The 26,376-nt window shown below is 44.1% G+C and overlaps 2 protein-coding genes across 4 annotated transcripts in view; one reads left to right on the top strand and one right to left on the bottom strand.

The window, feature by feature from the left end:
• YARS1 (tyrosyl-tRNA synthetase 1) overlaps positions 1-14,778 on the bottom strand; it is a 109,400-nt gene extending 94,622 nt beyond the window's left edge. The window contains exon 1 of one of the 2 annotated variants that reach the window (XM_085648379.1): positions 14,566-14,778. The gene's annotated coding sequence lies outside the window, so the exon portion shown is untranslated. Of the gene's footprint in view, positions 1-3,351; positions 3,462-14,565 lie in introns of those variants that run through there. The other variant, XM_085648380.1, reaches the window with a different exon arrangement.
• A 392-nt stretch (positions 14,779-15,170) lies between these two features.
• S100PBP (S100P binding protein) overlaps positions 15,171-26,376 on the top strand; it is a 572,513-nt gene continuing 561,307 nt past the window's right edge. The window contains exons 1-2 of one of the 2 annotated variants that reach the window (XM_085648378.1): positions 15,223-15,304; positions 25,587-25,722. The gene's annotated coding sequence lies outside the window, so the exon portion shown is untranslated. Of the gene's footprint in view, positions 15,305-25,586; positions 25,723-26,376 lie in introns of both variants that reach the window. The other variant, XM_085648377.1, reaches the window with a different exon arrangement.

Raw genomic sequence — 26,376 nt, 5'->3', positions numbered from 1 at the left:
CCCATGGGTCTGCAGGTGTTTGAAAGAAATGTGTCTTTCCTTTATATATAACTTTCAATTTTGCTAGTGACAGAAGCATGTATTATACCTACAGAGTCTGAAGTTTTGCTTTTACTGAGTCAAAAGTTCTCCTTTGGCGTTGTGCATCTCGGCTGTAGTCTGGGAAGATCACGATCCTGGCGTTTTCATGCCTGACTTTTCCAAGACGACGTGTTTCGTGTAGGATCATATCACGATCTAGAAAATTGAGGATTTTCACTATAATTGGCCTTGGCGGTGCTCCAGGTGACGGTTTCACGCTCAGAATGAAGCAATTAGAGAAACGGTCAGATGAGATTATAGTTTTCAGCCAGTTGGGTAGGAACGCAGGTAAGTCTGACCCCTTACGGGAGCCCCACAAAGTTAAGATTGTTTCTGCGTAACCTGTTTTCGGCATCATCAATGCGCCACTGTAGTTCGCTGCTTGAACTGCGAAGCTTCATCACTTCCTTCTGAAGATCTTTGATGGTATCTTCAACTTCTGAGAATCGATTCTTTGGTGGGCGCCAAATACCTAGATAATCAGGAGTGCTCTAGCTGGCAAATCTAGGATTGCCTGTGCCTGTTATTTCCGTGAACTGGAGGGTCTTATGAGCCAATGTGATTCACTGTGGCCCCTTGAGCACGCCCCCCCCATGCCCACCGGGTTTCCGCTGCTTGAGGCTTCGGTGTGCTTTTGTGGTGGTGGGGGGGGAGGAGTTGGAGGGGGGGGGGGGGGGGGAAGTTGGCCGCTCCTGTGATGTTCAGGGGCAGAAGGGTCTTGTAAGCTTACGGGACTTGGCCCAACGTTCCTGTCCTGGTATTGAGCCTTCTGTCCACTGTCACTGCTTTGGGCTCTCAGTGTTTATTGCAGTGTCTAGGTATAGGGCGATTTCTGCTCCCGCTATTTCTGTGCCTCAGGGGCCAGCCAGTATGTATCCTCAGTGGACTTAGGCTCTGGGTCACATGTGGGGGCCCAATTTAATGTCTATGGTGAATGAAATGGAAGGGTTGGAAGGCCCCTCCTCTTTGTATATCTTGTGGGTGTATAGAGTACTTTACCGCTATGTCTACCCAGCACCGACACGGCTTCTGGAAGATCCCACTCCTGTCGCATCTATCGCCGCGTGGTCCCTCTCACTCGCTCAGTGTGCGGCACACTCACCGATGGGGCCGAGGCATGGGCCTGTCTTCTGTGGCGGGTCTTCGAGCAGGGCCCTCGGAATGGGACAGACAGGGGTGGGGAAGTACGTCTCCTCACCCTTGGCCACCTAGTGTACCTCAGGGCACTCAATACTGGGATCTCTTACCTGTACGTTGCAGCACTCACGCCCCTAGCAGTTCTCTATCCCCGGTAACGGCTGACCTCTTGCGCCTTCGGTTCTGGGCCCTCCTCCTCTCTGCGGCTGGTGTTCTCTGTTCGTCTCTCGGTGTGGCCCAGAAGCGAGCGGTGGCGGTAGGCCGACCCCAGGCCCTCCCGCCAAAATCCGTTGGGTTTTCCGCCCCGCCCCAGGGGTCTTTCATACCCACCCCCGCCCCACTTGGGGAGCATCTTAGGCAGGCCGTAGCGGCCAGTTGCCACGGAGTAGGGCGCTCCAACCGCAAGGAAGGGAGAGGCGGAAAGCAAGGCCGAAGAAAGCCCAGCAACTCCCCCTGATCGCCCAATGGCACTTCACTTCCGGCCCGACGTCAGTGCCACACATTATGGGCTTTGGAGTATTGCGTGTAACCGTGCGGCTCACTAACACAGTGTTCGAGTGCTTGGAGGTATCGTTTGATTGTTTGTGCCCCTCCTGGATATATTGTTTGTGGGGGCATCTGCTCCTTGCCTCTTGGCGTTAATCTGGCAGGATTTGTTTCAGGATTTCAGCTCTGGCCAGGAGCTCAGTGTGAACATGTCTTACCTTGCCATGCTCTAGGCCACGCCCCCTCTCAAACTACAAATTAAATCATGAGAAGTGAGAAATCTTACCCCTAAATCAATTCACTTTTAAACAGGAATTCTCTACCACCAATTTCTCCTGGAATAGATCCAAACTTAAATATTTAGGGTTACGGTTTTCCCAATCGTTTAAAACCTCTATCTGATTAAGTCATGAAGAATGAAAACATAAATGTACTGCTTTGTTTCCTAATTAACATCCCTTGAATCTTTCCTGGTGGGAAGTTTCAAAACTTACAATCTATTATACAGTCCACTTTTAACAAATTTTAATTTTGTGTGTTACAACTTTCTACATTTACTTCTACTTTAAGTGCTCTTTTACATACAAATCCTAATGCTTCAACCATTTATCGTCTTTTACAACAATCTTCCACCGATAGAATAAAAAAAAATTGAACTGGCTTGGGAGAATGATCAGGAAATACTTGGACAGTTTCCACTTGGAGACAAATTTATACAAAGTTAAGGTCAACCTCCCGTGCAGATAACACTACTAAAACACTGTTTTACATCTATAATAGACTTTACTCTTCTTCTGCCAAGCTTCGTCATATATGCCCACTTCTCTCGGATTTTGGTCTTGTCAATCACAGCAGGGAGATATACAACACATGTTCATGTACACACTTTCTGGACACAAATCAATTTTATTTTTGATACCGCAATACGCTTTTCTATAATCAATGTGTCTAGTGACTGGAATGATGTCTCAGCAAACATAACATTTATAGGAGTTACTTATAGCAGTCGCATATCAGCAATTTACAAAAAATTGGAAAGATTTTTCACAGTTATTTCAAGCCTGGTGGTATGCGGTTTGTAACAATCACAGACTTGACACAGGCTACATTCACCCTATTTTTATTGCTCTTAAGCATTCTATTATATGGTGTGCAATCACAAATGTTACAGATACCCATGCTAAATCCTCTTTTCAACACCAATCCATCATAGATGAAGTTTCTAAACCTTATTGATGTTCAATTTTTCTTTTATAGCTGTTGTTTTCCAACTCATGACCTTATAATGTTTTACATTCTTTAAAAATATGTCTTTTATGGTTGTTACATTATTTTGTACATTGTATATTTGTATCACTGCAGTGCTGATTACCCTCGTTTCCCAACCCCCCTGAACACTATCTATAACTTCTGTAATAGTTTCAATGCATTACCATGTTTGTATTTCGCTGAGCTCTAATAAAATTCTTATAAACCAAAAAACAATAACCGAGTGCAACACCTGCCTGAGTATAAAGCGCTTAGTAGCTCCAGTGCTTTCGCACGTTTTATCACTGGATATGACTTTGTGATTGTGACATTTTTCTACTTATTTCTATGTATTTTGTTTAACTTTGTACAGCACTCAGGTACACTGCTTCTACTCACTGGTTATTTGTGCCGAGCTTACTATTTATCTCTTTGTTTCGGCATATACCTATATGCTGTGCAGTCTCCTCTTGGTAGACCACTTCTTTTTACTTCACCTGTGTTTAAGCTGCAACAAAATTGGGAAATTGAGAGGACACTGCTAAGTGAACGGTACAAGACAATATATAAAAAAAAAAATTGAAATAACAATAGATACCAAGATTTACTATTATAATTCAAAATAAATAACAATCGAACTTCATGTTTCTACAGATTTATTGAAGGAAAATATATTCATTTTTTCAGATGACTATCTCAGACCTGGTCACATAAAGATCACTTGAACATGGGAACATCATTTCTTGTGTATACAAATAAAATATGTGGCTGCGGTGCTAGCAATCTTATGTTAAATTCATCGACCTGGCATTGGCTAAAAGAATGAATGCTAGAAACTGGAAATGAGTGCTGCCACCAGACATGCTAAATGACGGTCTAACCTCTTCAAAAGGGCATCAATGGGAGGATGAACTTGACAGGCTACATTGACGCAAAGCAGGCTGTAAAGTTTGCACTATAAATTGGAATACTTTATGCGCACAATTGCCCCCAAAGCTGCCAGTAAGTCATCATGGGGATGCTAGGCATTGCTGGGACTAGTATTGATGTGTCGCACCTCCATACACACACCTTTTAGATGAGGAAACGGTCATCTTATACGATCTGTTAATTCGCCCTGTAACTAGAGTGACATGATTCTTGACCACTGTACTCCAATCTGGATGTCCCCTTGATCATGTTGTTCTTGTTGCGTGGGACAGCACTTTGTTGCTGAAGGATAATAGAGGTGATAGCACTATTGGCTATGCTCAGAGTTCATATTCAAAATCGATAAAAAAAAAGTTTGAAAAAATCTCTAATACAGATAAATACTGAGAAATTTAAGTGAAGTCTCAGTCTTCTCCTCCTCCTCAACTTAGCCTGCAAATGAGTGTGAAAAGTCTCCAATTTACACTTTCTCTCCAAGGTAATGTGCAGCTTAAAAACGTGCAGTAACCAGCACAAAAAATGTTTTGTCATTACTTAAAACAAAGGGGAAAACAATCAATCTGATGGTTAAATCTAACACAATCAGAAAATGTGCCTCAGGAGTTGAAAGCCCACAGCGAAACTAAGGATGGCCAAAGATGTTCGGGGTCCCAAGACTAACTTCTAAAAATAAGGTAACCTTGGAATATTTCTGTTCCATCTTCCTCCCAAACAAGTGCCAAGGTAATGCAGGTGACCCTTCTAAAATTGCTTGTATGTGGATGGACACGGAATACCAAACACCCTGATCATGGTGTGCCCCTGCAGCACAAGTACCTGCGATATGAAGTTCACAAGTATGTGTCCCAGAAATGCTAATCAAGTCATTCATGTTTCTGAGTTACAGTCTTTACAGATTGACAAAACAGATATAATGCACTATATGAAAAACAAGTTACACCTGAAAACGCCAAAAGTACCTAAAACTTGAATCTACACACAGGCAAGTCACTGAGCGAGACACCGGTCTGAAAACAGGGGGCCCTGTGTTTACAGTGAAAAGCAGGATATCCGGTATGGACCGGTGATGCTTTGGGGTGGCTATGGAAGGATGCCATGTATAGTAATGTGGCGTTTGTGGAGGATGACACGCATGAGTTTTTTTGTGTTTGGGGAGTACAGGATGTTGCCAATTATGGGAAAATAGTGTTTAGAGGGGAGGTTGGTATGGCATGATGACAAGTACAGTGCTGTGGTCTATGGGAAGGCACCAGTCCATGGCTGCGGTTACTGGGGTTATAGAGGGGTGCCTTCTTTTCAGGAGTTTGCAATCCATGAACCTTCTATAGGAAAGTTAGGGAGGGGGCTGCATGTGGCAAAAACAACTTTACTTGGAAAATGTGCCATTTGTGCTGCACAATTTGCCACTACCTGTTACAATATCTTGGGGCGCCTGGTGTGTTATTCCTCCAAATCCTCTCTGCATTACAAAGAAGGCAGGCTTAGCCTTCCATCTGAACGAATACCATTTATTGGGTAAGAGGAACATCTGCTGTTTACAGTGCTTGGAAATCGCTGAAGTGTTGAGAGCTATATAAACAAGCATTTGCAATGCAATAGGTCTCGCATTTGTGAGAGGTATGACTATTGATGTCATAGATTACAATATCTTTTACCTATGTGTTTTTTGTTTGGAGTGCAGTGGATGTATGTGGTGTGGACTGGTATTATATGGGTTAAATTGGAGTTGTTAGTTGTAGAATTGTGTGTGGTGTGGAGTGGATTTGTGTGGTGGAATAATGAGGCAGGGTGTGCAGTAGAAGTATGTCGATAGTAATTATGTGGCATTGAGGGTACTGTAATTATGTGGAATGGGATTGTGTGTCATGGAGTGTAGTTATGTGCAATGGTATTTTGTGTTGTGAAGTGGTATATAGTGGTGTTTAATTATGTGGCGTGCTGTTGAATTTTGTGGCATGATGTGGAATTTTGTGGCGTGGACGGGATGTATGTGGTATCTTGTGTAATTGTGTTGTTGAGTTGAATTATGTGGTTTGGTATTGAATTATGTGGTGTGGAATAGAAATGTGTATTGGTGAATTGTGTGGCGTGGAAGTGTGTGGTGTTGAGTGAAAATTATGTTGAGTGATATGTGGTATGATGTAGAGTGTATTTATGTGGAGTGTTGCTATGTGGCAGACTGGATTTATGTGGAGTGTATTTATGTGGTATGGAGTAATTTTGTGGGGTTAAATAATATGGTGTTGAGTGCTGTTATGTGCAGTGTAAATATGTTGTATGGTGAATTGTGTGGGGCTGAATTGTGGAATTATGTGGCGTTGTGTGGAATAATGTGGCTTGGTGTGGGTTATAAGTGTGGAATGGATTTATGCTGCATGTTGCGGAGTTGTATTTTGTGGGGTAGAATTATAATTGGAGTGTAAATGTGTGGCATGAAGTGTAATTATGAGGTTTTTGGAGTTGAATTGTGTCGTGTGAAGTGTAATTATATGGGTTGGAGTGGTATTACGTTGTGTGGAGTGCTAATATGTGCTGTTGAAATATGAGGTTTGGAGTGAATTGGAAGTAAGCGTTTTTTAATTTTCAGGATTGTAATTATGTGGCATGGAGTGTTGTAAAGTGGAATTATCTATAGCTGAGTTGTGTGGCATGGTATTATGAGATGTTCAAATGTGCTGTGTGTGGTAGAATTATATGGTGTGGATTTGGACAAGCCGTGGACACTATGTCCCTTATGTGATGGGTTATAAAGTTGCCGATTGTCTCTTTAACTTTGTCAAATTAACCTGGGCGTTTTTTTTAAGCTTTATTATTAGTCATTTACTTATGATGCGTGTTTGCAACATTACACCTTCACTATACTAAAGAGAGTGGTAAAACAAAAGGTTAAAGAGATCATATAAAATAGAATAAGTCTCTGTTCACTACATTTAAACGTTTTCAAAAGCTGAAGCTTAATATATGGGACAAGGGACTTGTATAAATATAGGGAACGAGTACATGTTTTAGGGATTCTCACTTCCCATGAGCGGAGCGAACACTGTTGAAGATTGTTTCGGTGGTTAAATGAAAACATGTCACCAAACATTGGAACTCCACATGGCTATTCAAAATGCCCATTGTGCACTATAAGTAGGGTGATAACCTGACTAATATGTTCTTGGACAGCCAGCTCATATGCACAACTTGGAAAGAAACGGATGACAAAATGATGTGTTCATACAGAGAACATAAAACAGGCAGCGGAACCCAGAAGACTAAAAAACATGAGTGATCATTCGCAGGCTAGCTATCTGACACGCATGCACTGAACCTGGCACACTATTCGACATGTCTACCATTCAGCAATACTATTGTCTGTAGACATGCTAATAAAGATTTTGTGTAGAGAATCCTTGTTGTTTAAGAACTTCTACTCCTGGGTTGCTAATTACAGCCCTGAATCAGCACGAGAGCTGCCCTGAAACTTTGTGGATGTGTAATACGCTGTGTAATACGCTGGTATTGTGTCCGTGGAACGGGTGGTTGAATTAACAAAGTGACATACTGAAACTACCGTAACGGCTGCTTCATGCGGCGGTTTGTTGACATTGTGTGCGGTACCGGCCCGTGAATTATAATCGAAAAGTGCACGAGTGACGGGTTCAAGTGAGGTGAAAAAAGGAAAATGCATGCATAAAAGTCTGACCTTTAACCCCTTCCATGCTCATGACGGAACGGTTCCGTCATGAGCCACGGTTGAGCTGTGCTCATGACGGAACCGTTCCGTCATGAGCCCGCCCGCGCTCGAACCCTTCAGCACCGCGGCGGAATTCGCCCAGCGCTGAAGGGGTTAATAAAGGCTAGTAGGTTGCGGAAAGTTAAAGACTTCACCGAAGTGCGGGGTCAAAAACTGACAGGATCACCTACAGATAAAAGCAAGGTCGTTACCGTGACATCAAGTGTGCGGTGTGAGATGAAAAAGCGGAAAAACGAATGCTCCCTTACCGTCAGCGGCTAAACGAACGCGAACGTTGGTGTCCGTATTCATGCATTAACGTTCCGTGTCGCGCGATGCGGAAAATATTGAGAAAAGTTCCGGTCATGTGATCATTGACAGTGGAAAAACACTGCAATGTGTAGCGGCCACTGTCGACGGAAGAAAAGCGATAAAAAGTGAAAAAAGAGAATACAGACTGGAAATATCCATGTTCGATTAATCCGATGTGCAGTAAAGTTGTGTGTGAATGAAAGTGCGTATTCCAAAGCTGATTCTAACAAAGATGAATCAAGATGGAATCCAAAATACTAAATAAAGTTGTTGGGTTTGTGTACCCTGGTGCACATATAGCAAACGATAATTCTGCCAGTAATAAAGCAGTAATTCTGCCAATAATAAAGAAGTGATTCTAACAATAATACAGCAGGATAATTTCGCCATACATTATGAAAAAACACTGAAACATGATACTTTCTGGAGTGTCAGAAGCATTAACGAAAAGGCAATAATGGAAAAAATTGGCACAAGTAAACAAAATGTCCATGTGGCTCACTGTAGTACAAATGAAGTGACATTACATCTATAGAAAGCAGCTGAATTCTAAATGTTCATTCAGGCCTTTTGGTTGTAACGTAGATAGATGGTTTATCCAAAAGGTTTCTCTTCTCAGTAAATATTGAGAATTGTCTCTCCCAGGCAATAGTGGCACATTTTCTAAAATGCAAAAACGCAGCTGGCTAGGATTGTGATTCAACTGGTTAAAATGTACAGCAACTGTGGATTTTGTGTTTTTGAGTCTTATGTTGCTTTTGTGTTCGATCACTCGCGTTTTTATTTTTGAGTTTTGCCAACATAAACCAGTTTGCAGGGACATTTTAGCATATATATTAGATTGCTGCTATCACAAGTTCCTGTAACTCTGAGTTTTATGGGAGTTCCCCTTGTGGGGTGCGATATTTCACTTACCTCGATTATGGCGTTACAATTACCATAATTGTGGCATGGGAGGGTACCTCGGTGTCTTATTGCTGGTACGTTTTCCTTTTCTTTTAACAGTTCTTTGAGGTTGCTGGTACGTACATACGCAAATCTTGGATTAGTTGTGAAAATACCTCTGAAGTCTTCTTCGAGTGCAAGTAGTGGCCAATGCTTTAAAATCGATTTCTTGATTCTGTGACTTCTGGTGGAAAATTTGGAAACAAAAACGGACCTTTGTTCGTCACTTTTGGATTGTGAAACTAATAAATGATTCCTTTCCAACTTTTGAGCTCTTTCAGTGGCATCATTTAGTATGGATTCCGGATATCCTCTCGGTTTGAATTTCTCAATAGTAATCGCTTTGTGCTTGTTGAAGATTTCCTCCGTAGAAGCGATTCTTTTAATCCGAAGTGGTTGCGAAAATGGCAGGTGCTTTTTTAGCGATGTTTGGTGAAAGCTGTTATAATGCTGAAGGTTATTTCTGTCGGTTGGTTTGTTGAATACACTTGTTTTTAGTGTGCCATTGTCGTTTGTAATCATAACGTCTAGAAATGATATTTGATGTTTACTGATGGTGGATGGGAACACAATCCTGTCATTGACCTTGTTGAAATTTTGAATAGCGATGGTTAGTGTAGTCTCCGATCCTTTCCAAAGAATAAATATATTGTCAATGTATCTTTTATATATAATGAGATTTTGATTCCATTCCGAATGCTGTAATATATGATCTAGCTCAAAACGCTATATGAAAATGTTAGCATAGGATGGCGCAGCGCAATTTTCCATTGACGTACCATATGATTATACAAAAAACTTGTCATTCCATTGAAAATAGCTATGGAAAAGTGTAAAATGGAGTAACTCCATCAGAAATAGTTTTAAATCTTCTTCTTTGTCAATCTGTACCAAAAGGCTTTCCACTGCTGTTAAACCCATATCGTGTGGGATCGAACTTGACGTCAATCGTACTCATGACCATCTCTTTGGTGAAAAGCGTCTTGTGATCTTCCAAGATGTTAAAAAAATGTGTACTATCTTTGATATACGTGGACATATTCCGAGCAATGGGCTGTAAATGCCTATCGATTAATTTTCCTATGGGTTTGTGTATCGAATTAATGGAGGAATACGCACTTTCATTCACACACAACTTTATTGCACATCGGGTTCATCGCACACGGATATTTCAAGTCAGTCTTCACTTTTTTTCACTTTTCTTCCGTCGTCAGTGGCCGCTACGCATTGCGGTGTTTTTTCACTGTCATTGATCACATGACCGGAACTTTTCTCAATATTTTCCGCATCGCGCGACACGGAACATTACTTCATGAATACAGACACCAGCGTTCGTTTAGCCGCTGACGGTAAGCGAGCATGCAGTTTTCCGCTTTTTCATCTCACACCACATACTTGATGTCACGGTAACGACCTTGCTTTTATCTGTAGGTGATCCTGTCAGTTTTTGACCCCGCACTTCACTTCGGTGAAGTCTTTAACTTACTGCAACCTACTAGCCTTTATTAAAGGTCAGACTTTTATGCATGCATTTTCCTTTTTTCACTTCACTTGAACCCATCACTCGTGCACTTTTCGATTATAATTCACGGGCCGGTAACACACACAATGTTAACAAACCGCTGCATGAAGTAGCCGCTACGGTAGTTTCAGCATGTCACTTTGTTAATTCAACCACCCGTTTCACAGACACAATACCAGCGTATTACACATCCACGCGTGCACCAGTTTTAGTGCATGTTTGTTTGGAGTTATGCAGAGATACTTTGACGCATGCATGTCGTTTAACGCATTATTAATAAATACTGGCATTTGAGAAACACAAGCAACCCATTTAGCACGACCTATGAAGGTCTCACAGTGGTGTGGAATTTAATAAAATATCTACTTGTCCATTGGACAGGTTGCTTCATAAATCTACTTGTCCTGTAACAAAATCCATTTGTCCCTTTTGTGTCATGTAATGTGGCGACAATTTACGGCAGCAGTCTCATTATATAAGAGTTCCGATATATCATCTCTATTTATGCCAGAGCTCGTACCATAGTTAGGTTTGAATACTAGCAATTCACTTATGTTGCTTCGTTTCTGCAGGTCTACATACTGGGGCTGAAGGTAGTGGTAAGCAATAGTTCCAGGGTTGGAATGCCCTTTTGAGTCTGTGCAAACCTACTAACTTGCATGTTTTAAGGGTTTTCACTGACTCTTTTCTAATTTTTTCCCCATACTGAAAAAGGTTGGAAATTTAACCCCGACAGTGGCAGCCGTAAAACCTCTTCCAGGGTGGGGAAAAAAGGGGTTGGAGGAAAAGTGACCTTGAAACATTCAGATTTTCAAATGAGCAAATCTACACATGCACATTTGCTCATGCTAAAATGCAGTTCACAAATATTTTTTAGCAGTAATATTTATTGGCCTACTTCTGTAAATTCACGGAAACTGTATAAATGCACTTAATGCAAGGGCATATAACTTGGATACACTTTTGAGACTTTCTTTAATAATTCGGCCTCTAATTAGGCCTTGCGTTAACCATGACCTTTTGTGTTTAATAAAATTCTGTCTCTCTCTCTCTCTCTTTCTCCTGGTCAATCAGCTGGCTTCACTATGAGTGACCGTATTCTGCTCTTTTACAAGGAGCATATTGGCACACAAAGTAGTTTTGTTTGGTGCCCAGAACTGCTGCAGCAATGTGTGCTTTTGAGACCAAAAACTATTTTTGCTTTCGCCAATGCTTGTTAGAATGGGGAGGGCCCAGCAGCTCCCACGCCAATAAGGTTTTACAAAAACCATGCTTAAACAAGTCACACATTGACAAACCAAAAGGCTGACCACCAATTTCAGACCTGCTGGCTTTGCCAATGCTGGTTTGTTCTTGTTTCCCATAATCCTATTTCAACTGGTTACACTGATTTTCCATTACAAATATTTTTGGGAAATTCAAGCATACATCAACATGTTAATAAATGATGCTGCAAAAAAATGGTACCTAAAATCTTACAGTAGTTTTGCAAAATGTTTTCCTACTTGCATTTTTTGGTGAAAAATTTATTTTGAGAGCAAAGAATCATCACTCTTGCTTTCAAGCTTCTGCAAATATTTGCATACAATCAGTGAGCATTCTGGGAGCATTGTACATAGCCTCATATTACTAAACTTTGAAAACGTGTGCACACATTTATATTGGAACCACCGTCAGCAGTGCAGGCCGAGCTTACAACATTTACTTTTAGTGCGCACCCTAATAATAAAGGCTTTGCATTAATGAGCCATAAATACAAGTTTGAACAGCTTTAACAAACGGACACACATATTACCTTAACTGTAGACAATGCCCTTCCCTAATCCATAATGTGGTAATGTAAACTGGCTGCCAAAGGGTTTATGCTGCAGGGGGTTGGGCCTACTTGTCCCAAGGACAAAATACACATGAGAACTTGTTGCCCTTGACCCCAAACAATATGTCCAGGGCGTCGGGCTATAGGAATTGCACCTCCCTGTCTCACCCGGACGTTTGTTCGTTCACTTTGTTTCATTCACGTTTTTCGTGATAGCATTCACACATTGTTTTTCCTGTGCCTTGTGACCTCGTTGCCTGGTTGTAAAGTGCATCATTTTCATACTTTCAGAATCAAAGTCCCCTGAAGAAGGGCCTTTGCCCAAAATGCATTGGGCAGAATAATGTGGAGTGAAATAAATTATCACGTACTATGAACGCAATAGTATGAAATCTAAACAGAATAAAATCAACATATTGATAAAACTATTCACAAGACTTCTATGAAACTTTATTGAAATTTCAATCAAGGTGTGCCTACTTGGGGACGTTACTCCCACGGGAAATAACACTTGTTGTTACGTCGTTACTTACCCTTACGCTCAGAAGGGTTTACCAACATGGCACTCACTACCTAGAGCAATTCTGATTACGTTTACACATACCCGGAGGGCGATAGTCCACATTCCAATTGGATTTTACATTATACTAGAGTTTGCCAGGTGTATTGTGCAGCATCATTAAATAGAGTGTGAAAATTTGCATCCATTTATTTTGCCAGGGTTCAAGGTATGGGTGATCGGCCACTCGTGCGTCGCCAGGTTGGCGCAATTGGCTGAACACAGGACTTGGAATCATGGGTTCTCCCAGACACCGATAGTCTGGCTGGGGTACCCTGGCATGAGATGGCACAGTCTGCTCAACAAACTGCAGCACAGACTAGCGGGGGAGGCCCCCCGAACATCTTGGTCGTCCACCTCGGAGGCAACGACCTCACGGTTATGGGCAGAGGGGCATTGTTACAGGCAATGAAGGCAGATATGGGTGAAATCAGCAAACACATTGGGCAATGCGAGCTATGATGGTCGGAAATAGTCCTGCGTAGGGTTTGGCAAGGTGCCAGGTCATGTGAGGCAACTGAACATTCCAAAGGAAGGGTAAACGGCGCCAGGCGCAAGTTCACGGACCAAAGGAGTTTTGGCTTCATCAGGCACGGGTTAATTCATGCCAACACCAAGGGTTTTTTTGAGGACTGGGTGCACCTGTCAAAGGTGGGCATGGATCTGTTCTTATTGGACATTAGCGAGGTACTGGAAACAGCAGGTTGCAAGTAAAGGAAACGGCAGACCTTGGTGGGAGTGGGGGGGGGGCTCTGGAGGCGATGGTGGCCACATCTAGAGCATTGGCGGAGTTACAGGGCAATCTGGAGGTGGAAGGGTACAGAAGGGTACCTCTTCAGGAGCACAATATGGGTGCCAGTGCCAAATCCCAGGAGTCTTTATGGCAGGTCCCTGGAGGAAAATGTTGGCGCCCCATTAGTCCTTAGGGCGGTTGTAAGCCTGAATAACCGGGGGCTTGCCTTACAACGCTCCGCCGGGAAAAGGGCGTAAGTGGTCCACGGGATTCAAGGGAGGGGGATCCCATCATAACTGAGAACACAAATTGGGTTGGCCACGGTGCAATTTGGCTCGTCAGGCAGGCAGGGCAGCGTAGGTCAGTCGCCGCTGCCTGACCTTGGATCGCCCGTAAGTTAACTCACCATGTTGCATACTTGTGTATGGAATAAACCTGCAGCAAACTTTTCCCAACAAAAATTTGTGTTGTGTAATTATTTACTCCATTGTGCATCCTAGTTTCTGCAAAGGTGGGGAGGGTTGCTTATATAGGCACTAACAGCCAGCACTCGAAGGGATTAGGGAAAGCACACGTCGAGTTCTCTAGAGTCTTGTGCCAACAATTTAAAACAAGCACTCCTGGAATTAAAGTTTTATCACTCTCTACAGGTCAAAAAGATTGTATCAGGTAAAGTGCTGGAAAACGGCTGCGATCCTTTGCATTACTTCCTTCCTCTTCCGATGCGATCCTATGAAGAATCAATCAGCAAATCCATGTCTGGGCAACTATACTGGATATGCTAATCGCTAACGTGGTATTCAAATTTTTACACCAACAGTTACAAAATGACTTTAATATCAACAAATGTACCCACGACCAAATCATATCCGGCAAGCCTCAGGTCCAGACAGCAACTGACAAACCTGCCACTACCAGAATCTCAGTAATTGAATTGCAGAACGTATGAAAACATAAAAAAGAATAACAAGGAAAGTACCAACATTCCAACGAATACAAGTAACGTAAATAAACAACATACTAATATAACGCCAATAGACAGTAGCCTGCGTATCAGGAGGATAAACCTTATACTTACCGGTGTCTGCTGGAGCTGTCTGGTGTGCCTGGTTGCATCAGCTGTTAACACAAAAGAAGGACGAATTGCTGCGGCGCCCCGCCTTTCTGATAACATAGAAAAAAATACTACGTGCTGAAGGAGTGTTCACGTTCACAGATTTAATGATATATTACGGCTCGGTATCAACGAAAACGTATGTGCACGTAAGAGCACAATCTCGAAAAGTGGTATGGAGAGCTATTTTAGGATGAAGTTTCAAACTGTGGTCTTTAGCGCCATATTAGATTGGGAGCTTTGCTGGGAACTGCAGCGAAAACAGGTTTTTGGGGTTGCTACAAACTATCAATATGAATGGCGGCGGGTTGTTGGAATGGATAATTATATGAACGTCACGAGCCAATGAAATTGACCAAGTATAAGTCGGTTCGGCACTAAAAACACCGCACATAGTAAAGCTGAAATGATCATTGGGAAATTCTTAATTGCACAAGCGAAAGGTGACTTTTTTTTCTTTTCAAACTTGAAGAGAGACCACTGAATAATTCCAACTCTTATGTTCACACTTCTGAATACTCCCGCTCTAAAATGGAGATTGGGTGGTGGGGTGATTGTCCCTTTTTTATGTCTATGCCAAGTGCTCTCTGTATCTTCTCGTTATCGGCGTTGTTTGGGCAATGGGAAAGCGCGAGCTCAGCGGTTGAGCACTCTTTAGATTCCCGCCCAAATCGAGCTTTACGACGCTTGAGACGGATAGAGAGTGAGTAAGGAGAGGCAGGGCGTGTGGGTTCTTTCATGGACAATGTAGTCTACATGCAACACTGAGAATGTGTAAAAGCCAAAATATTGTTGCAGTAAATTAATTGCATTGGAGTATGGGAAAGTTGGTGTTGATATTCTGTACTAAGTCACAGGTGGAGTTGAGAGTGTCTGTTGAGCTTACTTCTCAACCCATTAACTTGTTAAGTAAGGTGAAATTATTATTAGATTTTTTGAAGTGATTCTAATCCATTGAGATTTACGTTTTATGGTGACGCCGTTTTCCATAGTAACGGATTTTTGGATCGCGTCGTTTTCCATATGATGTTTAGTATGAAATAAAAGTAATGCATTTGTATGTTTTGGTAAAGGTACGTTTTGTATCTGCCATGTAGGGCACCTACTGAATGACTTGGAAGTTATTATTTTGAGCATTGAACACATTGAATGAGGTTAGGGTCAGAGGCGCAACTAGAGCCACATTTCGGGGGGGGGGGGGCCTAAGAAAAAATTTCGGGGGGGGGGGCTGAATCTTTTAAGCCATAGGAAGAGTGGAGCTGCAGGGGCTCTTAGAAGGGGTGAAACAACAGCGAGGCCTCATTAACATGCAAATGGTCTTTTAAAGACCTGTGAAGTGCTCGGGTGCGGCTGCTTTTTTGCCCGGGAAGGTGTCTCATCCCGGGCTGCCACACACGACGGGGGGGGCTGAAGCCCTGTGAGTCCAATGGGTTAGGGTGAGGGAGTTGGCGTAAAAGGACGTTCCGATAAAGATTAAGATAACGACCAGGCTTGAAATGCCGAGATCATCATTGTGAGATTATGGTCTGAGGAGATGGTCCATCCTCCCGTGGGGGTTGCTGGGTACCTACACTAAAAGACCGTTGTGAATTTAAGACAATTTATGGGTTATTCGCCTATTTTGTGTGTCTAGCTCTAGACCAACCTCTTCTAACGGTTGAACATTTTTAGAGGGAGTGGGCACCACTGCTACACTAAACTGCACTCGTAGCCTGACTTGCACGTCCTCCTATTGCTCTCGTCTTTCTCTATGCTGCACCCCTAATGGGGATTTCATGTTTTTAAAAAAAATTGTTTAAAGTTCTGTGTTTGCATTAGTGTAATTACAGCAATGTCCACCATGCTCTCAATATTATAATCAAATTAGCAAATTCGGGGAAGACAGGCACGCCCTGAATGACACCCCAATGCTTTAATGTGCTGCAACGATGTGAAAGGTTGCAAAAATGTAACACTCGGAAGCAGATGGCACGCAGAAGTTGCCAACAATTCTTACTCCATAAAGAAGCTCCGGAGACGTACAGAGTCGCCGATGAAAGCACTGGTTTTAGATGCTCCTGCTTTTGACTGCCAGATTTGAATTAGGGGAGTGTGGTATCCTGCTGCTCAACCAGATTGACAGCTTGATAGAATGTTGGTGTTTCGAATGTTTGCGAGCGTGAATCAGTTGGTGGATGGGCTGAGCAGCAGGGAGGCTGCTCCTGGTGAGGCTTACGCTCTTACTTTCTTGCTTACTCTCTGACTTAAGGATTACTCGCTCTACTATGTATCCTGCTACTCAATAAACCTACACGGAAAAGCTACCTGGCTTGGAGCATTCTTCATTCTACTACATTTTTGTACCAGGAGTGGGGTGACTACGGTCAGGAAAAGAACCTACCTCTGCCACCTGATGAACTACTGACCTTTCAAGCACCAAGCCACTGCTGAACTTTAAGAGGCTGAAGAAACTGGCAGCCCACAAAAGATAAAGAATTTTGTCTGAAATTAAATGCTGAGCACTTCAAATTAACTAGCACTTCTGAGCCCCACTAGTGACCTTCCACCGGTCACCCACAACGGTTACCTGCCAGTTCCTGCCATACTCCACTTTATGCTGCCTTTCGCTTTGCTGCCTACTTGCCCTGCTGCCTCCCATTTTCTGCTTTTTTCATTTTGCCTGCCTGCTGTAAGCCAACTTGGGAGAGTTCTGTCTCTACAGGTCTGCTACTAGTTTCCGCTGTGCCTTCGCTGTGTGTTTCAACAACTTTTACAACTTGTTATGGTAAAGGAGATTCACTGCCAGCTATTCGGCATTTGCAGTCATCTACCACTTTTATTTTCGTGGTTCGGGACATTGGTGGTGAGTTATTTATTTCTTAATTCCTTCATTGCCTTTGTGGTGCGCTTCACGGTGGCAGTTTAACCGCCCTTTTCTACTTTCAAATATTCCTTGAGCGCAGACGGAGGCCGTACTCTCTTACTTTCCTCACACAGCTTTGCCATAACGGCCGCACTGCGCCCATTCCAGGAACCATACCATATTCGTGCATCTGCATTACTAGAAAAACAGCCAACAATCGTCGTATGTGGTGGTAATTGTTGGCCGCAGTTTTATTACATAAGTACAACTCCCCCTGCCACCCATTGGAGGCCGGGGTCATAAATCGTTGTCACACATTACAAATGTGATGTCACGCATTGTCAGCTGGACATCATAAATCATGGGCCATAAATCATTAGGCATCATAAATCATTCTGCCGCAATTGGCCCTTACTTTGTTGCCATAAATCACTCTGCCTGATTCCCATAAATCAGCAGCCCGACATCATGGGTCGTAAATCATTGGTCATAAATCATTCTATCACAAGCCATCATAATTTTCGTTATCATTTTGCCTACATATCATAAATCATGGGGCATAAATCATGGGTCATAAATCATCGGTAGGCCATAAATCATTCTGTCACAATCTGTCATCATTCGGCTGTCATAAATCACTCCGCATGAACATCATAAATCATCAGCCATAAATCATCGGCTGGCCATAAATCACTGGTTTATCTTTTTGCTCATTTGCAACTCCTAGGGTCGTAAATCACCCTGACATCTCATAGATTGTTCTTTGTTGTTTACCACGCCCCTTTGCGTGTGGGGGGGTAGCCTTTTCCCCGGAGTTAGGCCCCCAACTCGCTACCTTGTTAGTCTCTTTTGTGCCCCACCTTCTGGCGGGGGCTGGGCTGCGAGCGCCGTCTCCGTTTGCTACCCCGATTTCGTCAGGCGCACTCACCCTGCCGTGCGGCATCCCAAAGTGAGTGGCCCTCCTTCTACACACCGCCCTGTTGGTGTGCTCCCATACAAACACTTGTTTTTTCCGCCACGCCGCAAGGGAGGCTTACGTCTTCTTGCGGCTCCCCCCAAATCTGGTCAGCTCCGACGGCAATCTTCCCACAACTACCATGATGCGCTCTGCTCCGTCTTTGCCGTTAGTGCCCTGGCACACCTGCATCTTACTTTGATGCCTGACACTACTGTCTCCCCCCGCAATGGGTCATACCTCTCGTGGCTGACGTCGGGTAGGCTCTGATGGTACTCTTCAATCCATACGCCATGGTGCTCCGCTCCTTCCTCGCCTTTTTCCATTTTTGGGGCGGGCCGCTTGCGTCCTGTTCGGAGTCTTACAGCGCTGTCTCCTCTCACCATGGTCCAATCATGAAACAAAAATTGGGAGACCGTCAGCTACAGTTTGTGGTGGCATGATACAGTCTACATTGCTCACATCCCTTCCTCTACTTCACCCCTGCTCCTGGCAGGCTCCTCCGGTAGGCACCTCTACACCCTGACCTCTACCTCTCCCAGGCTCCGCTACTACGGTTTCCGGTACCTACTGGCTGGGTCGGTTTACGGTACACTGGATGGGGGGGGGGGGGGGGCCTCCGTGCAATCTCGGCGAGGAGTTTTGTAATCTTTTACTCAGCTGACTTCTCCTGTACCGCAGACATGTGGAGCACCAATACCAATATGAATGACAATTCGGTAATTCCGTGCACTACCCCTTAATTTCGCACTTGGCTATCTTCATTACTATCCCGCCAACAGGTTTGGATCAAATGTGAAGAGCATGTATAATGTTGCTCATGTCCACACAACCATCCGGTAATTCATTGTTGTGTGGGTTTTGCAGCAGGCCTGCTAACCCAAGGCGCTGCGTGCCGTGACTCAAACAACTTATCTTATTCCCCGGGGGTGAAATCACTAGTTGACATCCCACTTTCTGTTTTTTTTTTTTTTTTTTTTTTTTTTTAACCATGTTATTAACAGCAGCTTGCTTTTTTGTCAAGCTCAACTGGTTTACCGCTAAACCTTTCCTTATTCCTGCATTTTGCTGTGGTATTCTCGCGTCGGACCTTTTCCTCACATCCAGTCCACTGAACTGTGGGAGGGTGAAAATACCGAGTGGGCCCTACCAGGGGGCGCATTGAACCTAACCTTCGTATCGCTATGGGTTCCTCAATGCGGTACAATGGGCGACCTTTGCGCAACGTGCCAGGCCACCCTGGGCACTACTTAGCTTGCAGATTGCCCTACCCAAGGCGGCAATCGATAGATCGTGCTCCAGTTGCGTTGAAGGCAGACATTCATTTTTTTTTTTTTTTTTTGACAAAGTAATTTAATTTAATTCCCACCATAAATACATGGCGATCCTAAACAGCTAGGAATGGTATATCAAGTCGCTGCCGGGATTTGAACCCCTGACCATTAAGCGTGTCGCCCAGGTCTTAGGAGCAGGTGTTTAACCAAATCAAGCCACTGCTGGGACAACTCTTTGAGCTAACTGTCCCGGTCCTCCCAATTCAATTAACTAACGCAAACGATATAATAAATCTTTCCGCGCTATAACATTTGGACCAATACGCCCTTCCTCCATTATTGTGGCCTTTGCCTCGATACTTCCGCGGAACGCAGTTCACCGGAGCACCCAAATACCTTCCAACAGGGCATGTCTTTTTTTATTTATTTTTTTATTTTTTTTTTTATTTTTTTTTTATATACAGGTCACCCGGACCTGTTATCTCGACTCCGGTGTGGGTTTATGGGCTTTAACCTGGAAAGGCTGTCGAGCCGCCACGCGCCCTCTTTCTCTTTGGCTCTTCCTTCGAAGGCAGGATGTGCATCCGGCGCTGGGACTTGAACCTGGGTCCCCCGTTTCAAAAGAAACTTGCGCTGGTGTTTTTAGCTTGCCACTCTGTGCTTGTTTTCATTTTAAATGTAGAGAGTTAAACTTGGTTGCTACTCACAGATGGCTCTATTACTTATGACACATTCGGAACATGTATTGCAGTGCTGAGTGCGGACAGAGCACAGCTCCGACTGCAGGCAATCCCCTGGCAGGCTGCCAAGCCCAGCACCACGGCTGCATCTGGAAAGGTTTATGGCGAGCTAACGGTACACCCGCGTAGATTTGTAGCTTCGCCGCGCCTATCTCTGCGATTCTAGTTTCCTGTTTAATAAAATGCATTTATTTGGTATGGGCTTATCAGCCTGCTCGTTTTTCAGCGTGACACGCCTGTCCTTAACTGACATTGCAGCCCATTCCTGATGAAAAAGAGCCTGAGGAAACGAGTGGAGAAACATGAATTATGAATATGTTCACTAACGTTTAAATCAATGAACACTACCCGAAATATCTTTTTAACATTTATGTACATAAATTAAGGTCTTTTGGGATATTTCAGGGGTCTGTACAGTCGGACAGAATAGGTTTTTTTTTTTTTTTTTTTTTTTAAATCATTGCAACCTTTGCAATGCCAGACTCTAAGGCCACGGAAGTATTTTTAGAATGAATGTCACATGAATATTGCTCAGAAGAGTCGTTCGTGCTGATCTGCAGTGTTTGGAGCTGCAAGCGGAAACCCGCATAGGGACTGCACTTTACAGGGTCATTTGTCATAGTAGTTTCCTGCCCTTGCACCTCTCCTGCGGGGGAGCCCAGACCTGTTTCCTGTATTGTTTTCCAGAAAAGCAGCGCTCAGCCACTCTCATACGTTGAAAAAGAAGAATTTATCAACGCCGAATCAGCAAAACCAACGTTTCCCAGAACTGCAGAGGGCATTATGTGGTCATATCAGCTGGACTGATGTTCCTATCTGAAAAGTCTACGCAGCATTGGGTCAGACCACAAAGAGTGATTGTTTGCCAGTAGGACATTCCATTTAAGTTTCCATGAAGGAGGCACTCAGGATCCTTTAACTAAAACATTACGGTGTTGTATATTTATATAGCGCAAACTCGACCCTAAGGTATTGGAGCGCTTTACCTGAGCACCGTATTTACACTACACATCCAGACATGGGGACAAAACCCTTTGTTTGTTTTTTTTTTTTTTTTTTTATATAGCGCGAACACGACCCGAAGTTATCGGAGCGCTTTACATGAGCCCCGTATCTACATTACACATTCAGGCCCGGGGAGATTTAGTGCTTTGCCCAGAATCGCAGGATGTGGACGCGACCTCGAGGCTCGAACTATTTTTCGCATCCGTAATTGTGTATGTGGCGCTTCCGTGGGTTGCCCTGAACCTCTGCAAATATATATATATATATATATATATATATATATATATATATAATTTTTTTTTTTTTTTTTTTGTGCTAAGCCCGTCGAGGCCGAACAATTATTAACACAGCCGAGCCCACTGGGTCGCGGTACCAATCGGTGTTAAATTACTGGTGTGATCAGAGGTGGCCAACGAACGCGCGGTGCCTTGCCTCAGGCCTGTCCTCATCTCGAGCCAGCGTTAATGATCTTCCCGTCCTGCATCGCGGCCCCGGGTGAATTTTAATTAAACGCAGCATTTCTTCCTGGTTCTTGAAAACCGGAGAAGCCCTTCAAGAATTTGTTTCCGGGAGGGGAAGGCGCCCTGCTATTTACTGGTGCGCTACTCCCCCACATTCCAATTGAAAAAAGACGGGGCGAGATCATTATACTAAGGGCGGTTACTCCATATGGTTTGTACTGTTCTTGGCAGCACTGGCCGAGGCAATCGATGGTACAGGCCCTATTGTCCTCCCGGAAAGGGCCCAGACACTTATATTTCTACTCAAAATTACGCACAGTAAAAACGTGTCAGGCAGACGCTGTGCGTGATAGCGCAAATGTTTCCACATAACAGCCCTCCGCTCGCTGAGCCACCTTCTGTAGTAACGCCACATTTTGCCTACACTTGCATAGCTCGCACATCGCCATTACGCCATAGAACAAAGGCAGGGCAGGACAACTTATTACAATATTGCCATAGTGACCGGCAGAGACACCGCCACTCCTCGCTCCTCGAGCCCTTACCCTGCCATCGCTTCCGGCGCTGCAAGCCTCGTCATACTGCCTGGGGAGCTGGGGGTTGCGTCCGCGTGTCTCGGCTTCGGTCCATTCCCTCCCGACCTTCTGTGCCCCGGCAGGGGTGGGGACACTTCGGGCAGGTCGTCCTCTTACACCTGGCACCTCCTGTTCTCTCCTGCTGGTTTGGATCCTTCATCGCATGGGTCATGATGGTGGATACCGCAGCTGCTCCGAGTCGAAATCTCCCATTCGAAAATCTTTGGCGCCGCTCCCCCAGCTCCCATGATATGCAAGTGGGCTGCCACAGGGGGAGCGTCGTCTTATATCTCCCCTTCCTATTGTTCTTGGAAGGGAGAGGGCGGGGGCCTCAGGGCATTCTGCCCTGCGGCGCTTCCCGCTGGTGAAAACCAGTTCCTGTTCCTTCCCGGGCTCTGGCGGCCATTATGGCGCCGGCCCTCGAGCCCCCTGCGGGGGCGGCCTCTAAAATTCTTCTCTTTACTCCTTGCCTCGTGACGCCTGCATGCAGCAACGCACCGGGAGCCATCCGGCACGGCGTCTCCAGTCTGTGCCGCCATCTTGGCTCCCCGCGTTTACATGTCGGACTGCATGATGGCGGGAGCTGCGGTGGATGCCTACAGTTCTTGCCAGTGGGTCATCTTCAGTTACAGTCCCGCATTCCTGACTAAGTGCAACCTTCGACCTGCAGCATCGCAAGCAGTCCTCACCACAACCAGCCTGTATCTTAGGTGCGACTCAATGTTTTGTTTACTTGGTGTTTTTATTCTACCAAGCTGCAGCGTTAGGGATATTGGCTTTGGACAAGCCGCAGGGCAAGCTTCCCATAGTCAATATAGTTCATTTAAGGCATCTCCTACACGTCGCTCCGTCCTATTCTGCTTCACCTCAGTTTGGTATTCGAGGCAAACGGAGAGGCAATTTTTGTTTACCTGACTGCAATGCGCATCTAGTTCTTTAACTTTGCATGCTGCGCTACAATGCTTCACTCTGCTGCGTTAAAGGATTCATCAACCTGCCGTCAACCTGCGATTTGCATTGACATTTATTCATCCTAATTCTTCATTGAGTTCCACTAACTATTTTTTCGACGTGCTTTACAGCTTCTAACAAAGTACTTGTGATTCAAAGTGGTTGTGGGAATTTCGCTCCAACTACTTTTTCGACCTGTACAGCCTCCAGCAGTGAACTTTGTTTCTAGGTTTCTGTCTTTTTTTTTTTTTTTTTTCTTTTTTTTTTCTTATGTGCACAATTTATATTTACATGTCTGCATTCTGTTTCTCTGATGTGCTTTAGTTTCTTTTCTAGGAAACCTTTCTTAACCTGTTTTGTGCTTCTGCAGGTTACATTTTAATGTTCTAGTTCTTTTGTGCTCTGTTTTTTCAGAAAGGTTTTCTTTTAAGATGTTGTGCAAGGGGTTATGTACTGCATTCATGATTACTCTTCTACCCCTTGTTTTGTGCCGTGTGCTTTGCTCCGCACGTTCCACACGTTCCACCCCAGCTAGTGGTGGGGGAAGTTCTGCAAATCTCTGCGTTCTACATTGTGGTGTGTGCTTTATTGCACATGTTCCACCTCACCTAGCGCTGAGTGAAGTATTGCATTTCTTGCGTGTATGTGTGCCGTGTGGTCTTCCTCCACACATTCCCCCCAACCTGTCTTAGGGCTGGTTCTACTTTTCCTGCATTTTGCACTTGTACGTTGTGCTGTGTGTGCCCCTTCCATCACAGCTCTTGTTTGGGGTTGTTCTGCAGTTCCTGTATTATTGCATTGTACCATGTGGTATCCTCCCACACTTTCCACCCCAACCTGTCTTGGGGGGAAGTTCTCTGGTGTAGCTTGTCTCTTCTTTTACTCTCCTTGCCTATTTCTGTGAGCTCTACACCACGTTATTTGCTGTGCTTCTGGGGATTTCTTTCCCCATGCTCCTATTTCTGTGTAGGGCAGCCATTCTTTCCTTGTTCCGTCTTCCACCTTTTCTCTTTACTTCTTTGGTTGTTTTACTACTTAAACTTCTTGCTAGCGCCATATACTTTCCTCGTGTTTGCCTGGCCAGCTTTCATGATCCTAGTACTTGGTTTCTTTTTAGAATGTGGTATGGGTGCGTGTGTTGTTTATTATGGAATGGAAGATGGTTCATGTGTCGTTTGTACTTGTCTTTCCTGTCCACTTCCTCTGCTTGCTTTTTCCATTCTTAATTTCCATACCATTTTATAGTGTTTTATCCTCTAATTTTTCTTGCTACTTTTTATGCCTTTTGAAACTTCCTTCCTTTCCGTTGTAAAGGAGGGAGATATGTGGTATCCTGCTGCTTAGCCAGATTGACTGACTGCTTGCTGGAATGTTGGTGTTTGGAATGTTTGCGTGTGTGAATCGGTTAGTGGATGGGCTGAGCAGCAGGCAGGCTGCTCCTGGTGGGGCTCTTGCTTACGCTCTTGCTTACTCTCTGACTTAAGGATTACTCACTCTACTAGGTATTCTGCTACTCAATAAACCTACATGGAAAAGCTACCTGGTTCGGAGCATTCTTCATTATACTACAGGGAGCCAGCCAAATCACGTGGTAGCACATGCTTCATTTAACCGAGCAAGGCCTAGAGGGTCCAAAAATTGTCAGACCTCTTCTCCGGGTTGGGGGGGTTACCTTGCTTTTAGTAAAGTTATAATTAGGTGACTGGTTTGTGTGTGAACTTGTAAATAGCCCCATCTGCCAGCTTACAAACAAGTAAGCAGTGAACAATTGACCATAAATTAAACTTGCTATATCTGTCCATCTATCGGCAAAGCAACGCATCATGTTTCAAATATACGATTCGGGGGCAGATTTACAAGCTCCTTGCACCACTCTTATGTACTTTTTTCCCCATGTTAAAAATGACGCAAAAGTGGCACAAGGGGCTTGTAAATCTGCCCTTCAGTATTTAAACAACTGATAATTTGGTCCACAACCACGGTTCACATAGGAGCTAGGACAATGTTACTATGGGCACTATGCTAGCTGAAAAGGATTGTTGAAAGAGTCAAAAGTGATGTGATCAGAGATGTTTCACTGGCAGACTGGATGGGGTTCTATGATATTTGCTGAAAATTATAAGTCTCTTTATTACAGAGATGTTTTAAAATATGAAACTTGTGTTTTTCCTCCTTTTGGAAGTATACATAGTCTATGGTATTGCGGAGTTGAAGATTTAAATGACCAAAGCAATCGGTCTCGGATGAAATGCTGGCAACACATTTACATGGAATAGTTTGAAGCCTTTGTAGAAGCATTCTGAAGACACATACGCTAGGTAACCAAAGATACATGATTGTTTGACTTAAACTAATTTTGTTGTTACGTTTGTATGAATGTCTTCATAAGTTTATGGAATCCAAGAGAATGCAGTAATTATCTTGCTTTCCTGTGCAGTGTCCAAACTCCGTTCAAAGGGCCATGGGGCAAACAGGAGTTAATGGGACCCTACAGTTGAGGTCTCTGACTCTTGATATCAAAGGGCCTGACCTACTATGAATCCTAAGCAACTGGGACAAGTAACCCTTTTAGCAATTGACTCAGTGGTAGCGCGGGTTGAGCAGTCCAAGGCTTCTTGGGGCGAAGGTAGATACAGCAGGGTGAATACAGGCTCATAACTCAAAATACGTGCAGCAGCAGCAATAAATGATTTTCCAGTTAAAAACTTATATGAACAAGCATTGGCATAGCCAATAGGTCTCGCCTTTTGGGTGTTATAAGTGTTTAGACAGAGCAATCAGGTGAAAGGAAGCACGCACCACAGCTGTGCACTGTGGTGAAAGGAGGCACACACCACATATCTGTACTGTGCGGTGTTGTGAAAGGAAGCACGCGCCACTACTGTGCAGTGGGGTGAAATGAAGCACTCGCCACAGCTGTGTACTGTGCAATGGGGGGGAAAGGAAGCACTCGACACAGCTGTGCATTGTGC

Source organism: Triturus cristatus, chromosome 3_2 (assembly GCF_964204655.1).
Source record: "Triturus cristatus chromosome 3_2, aTriCri1.1, whole genome shotgun sequence".
Classification (NCBI taxonomy): domain Eukaryota; kingdom Metazoa; phylum Chordata; class Amphibia; order Caudata; family Salamandridae; genus Triturus; species Triturus cristatus.
Note: the sequence above shows the minus strand (reverse complement) of the source record. Positions and strands in the feature narration are given on the sequence as shown.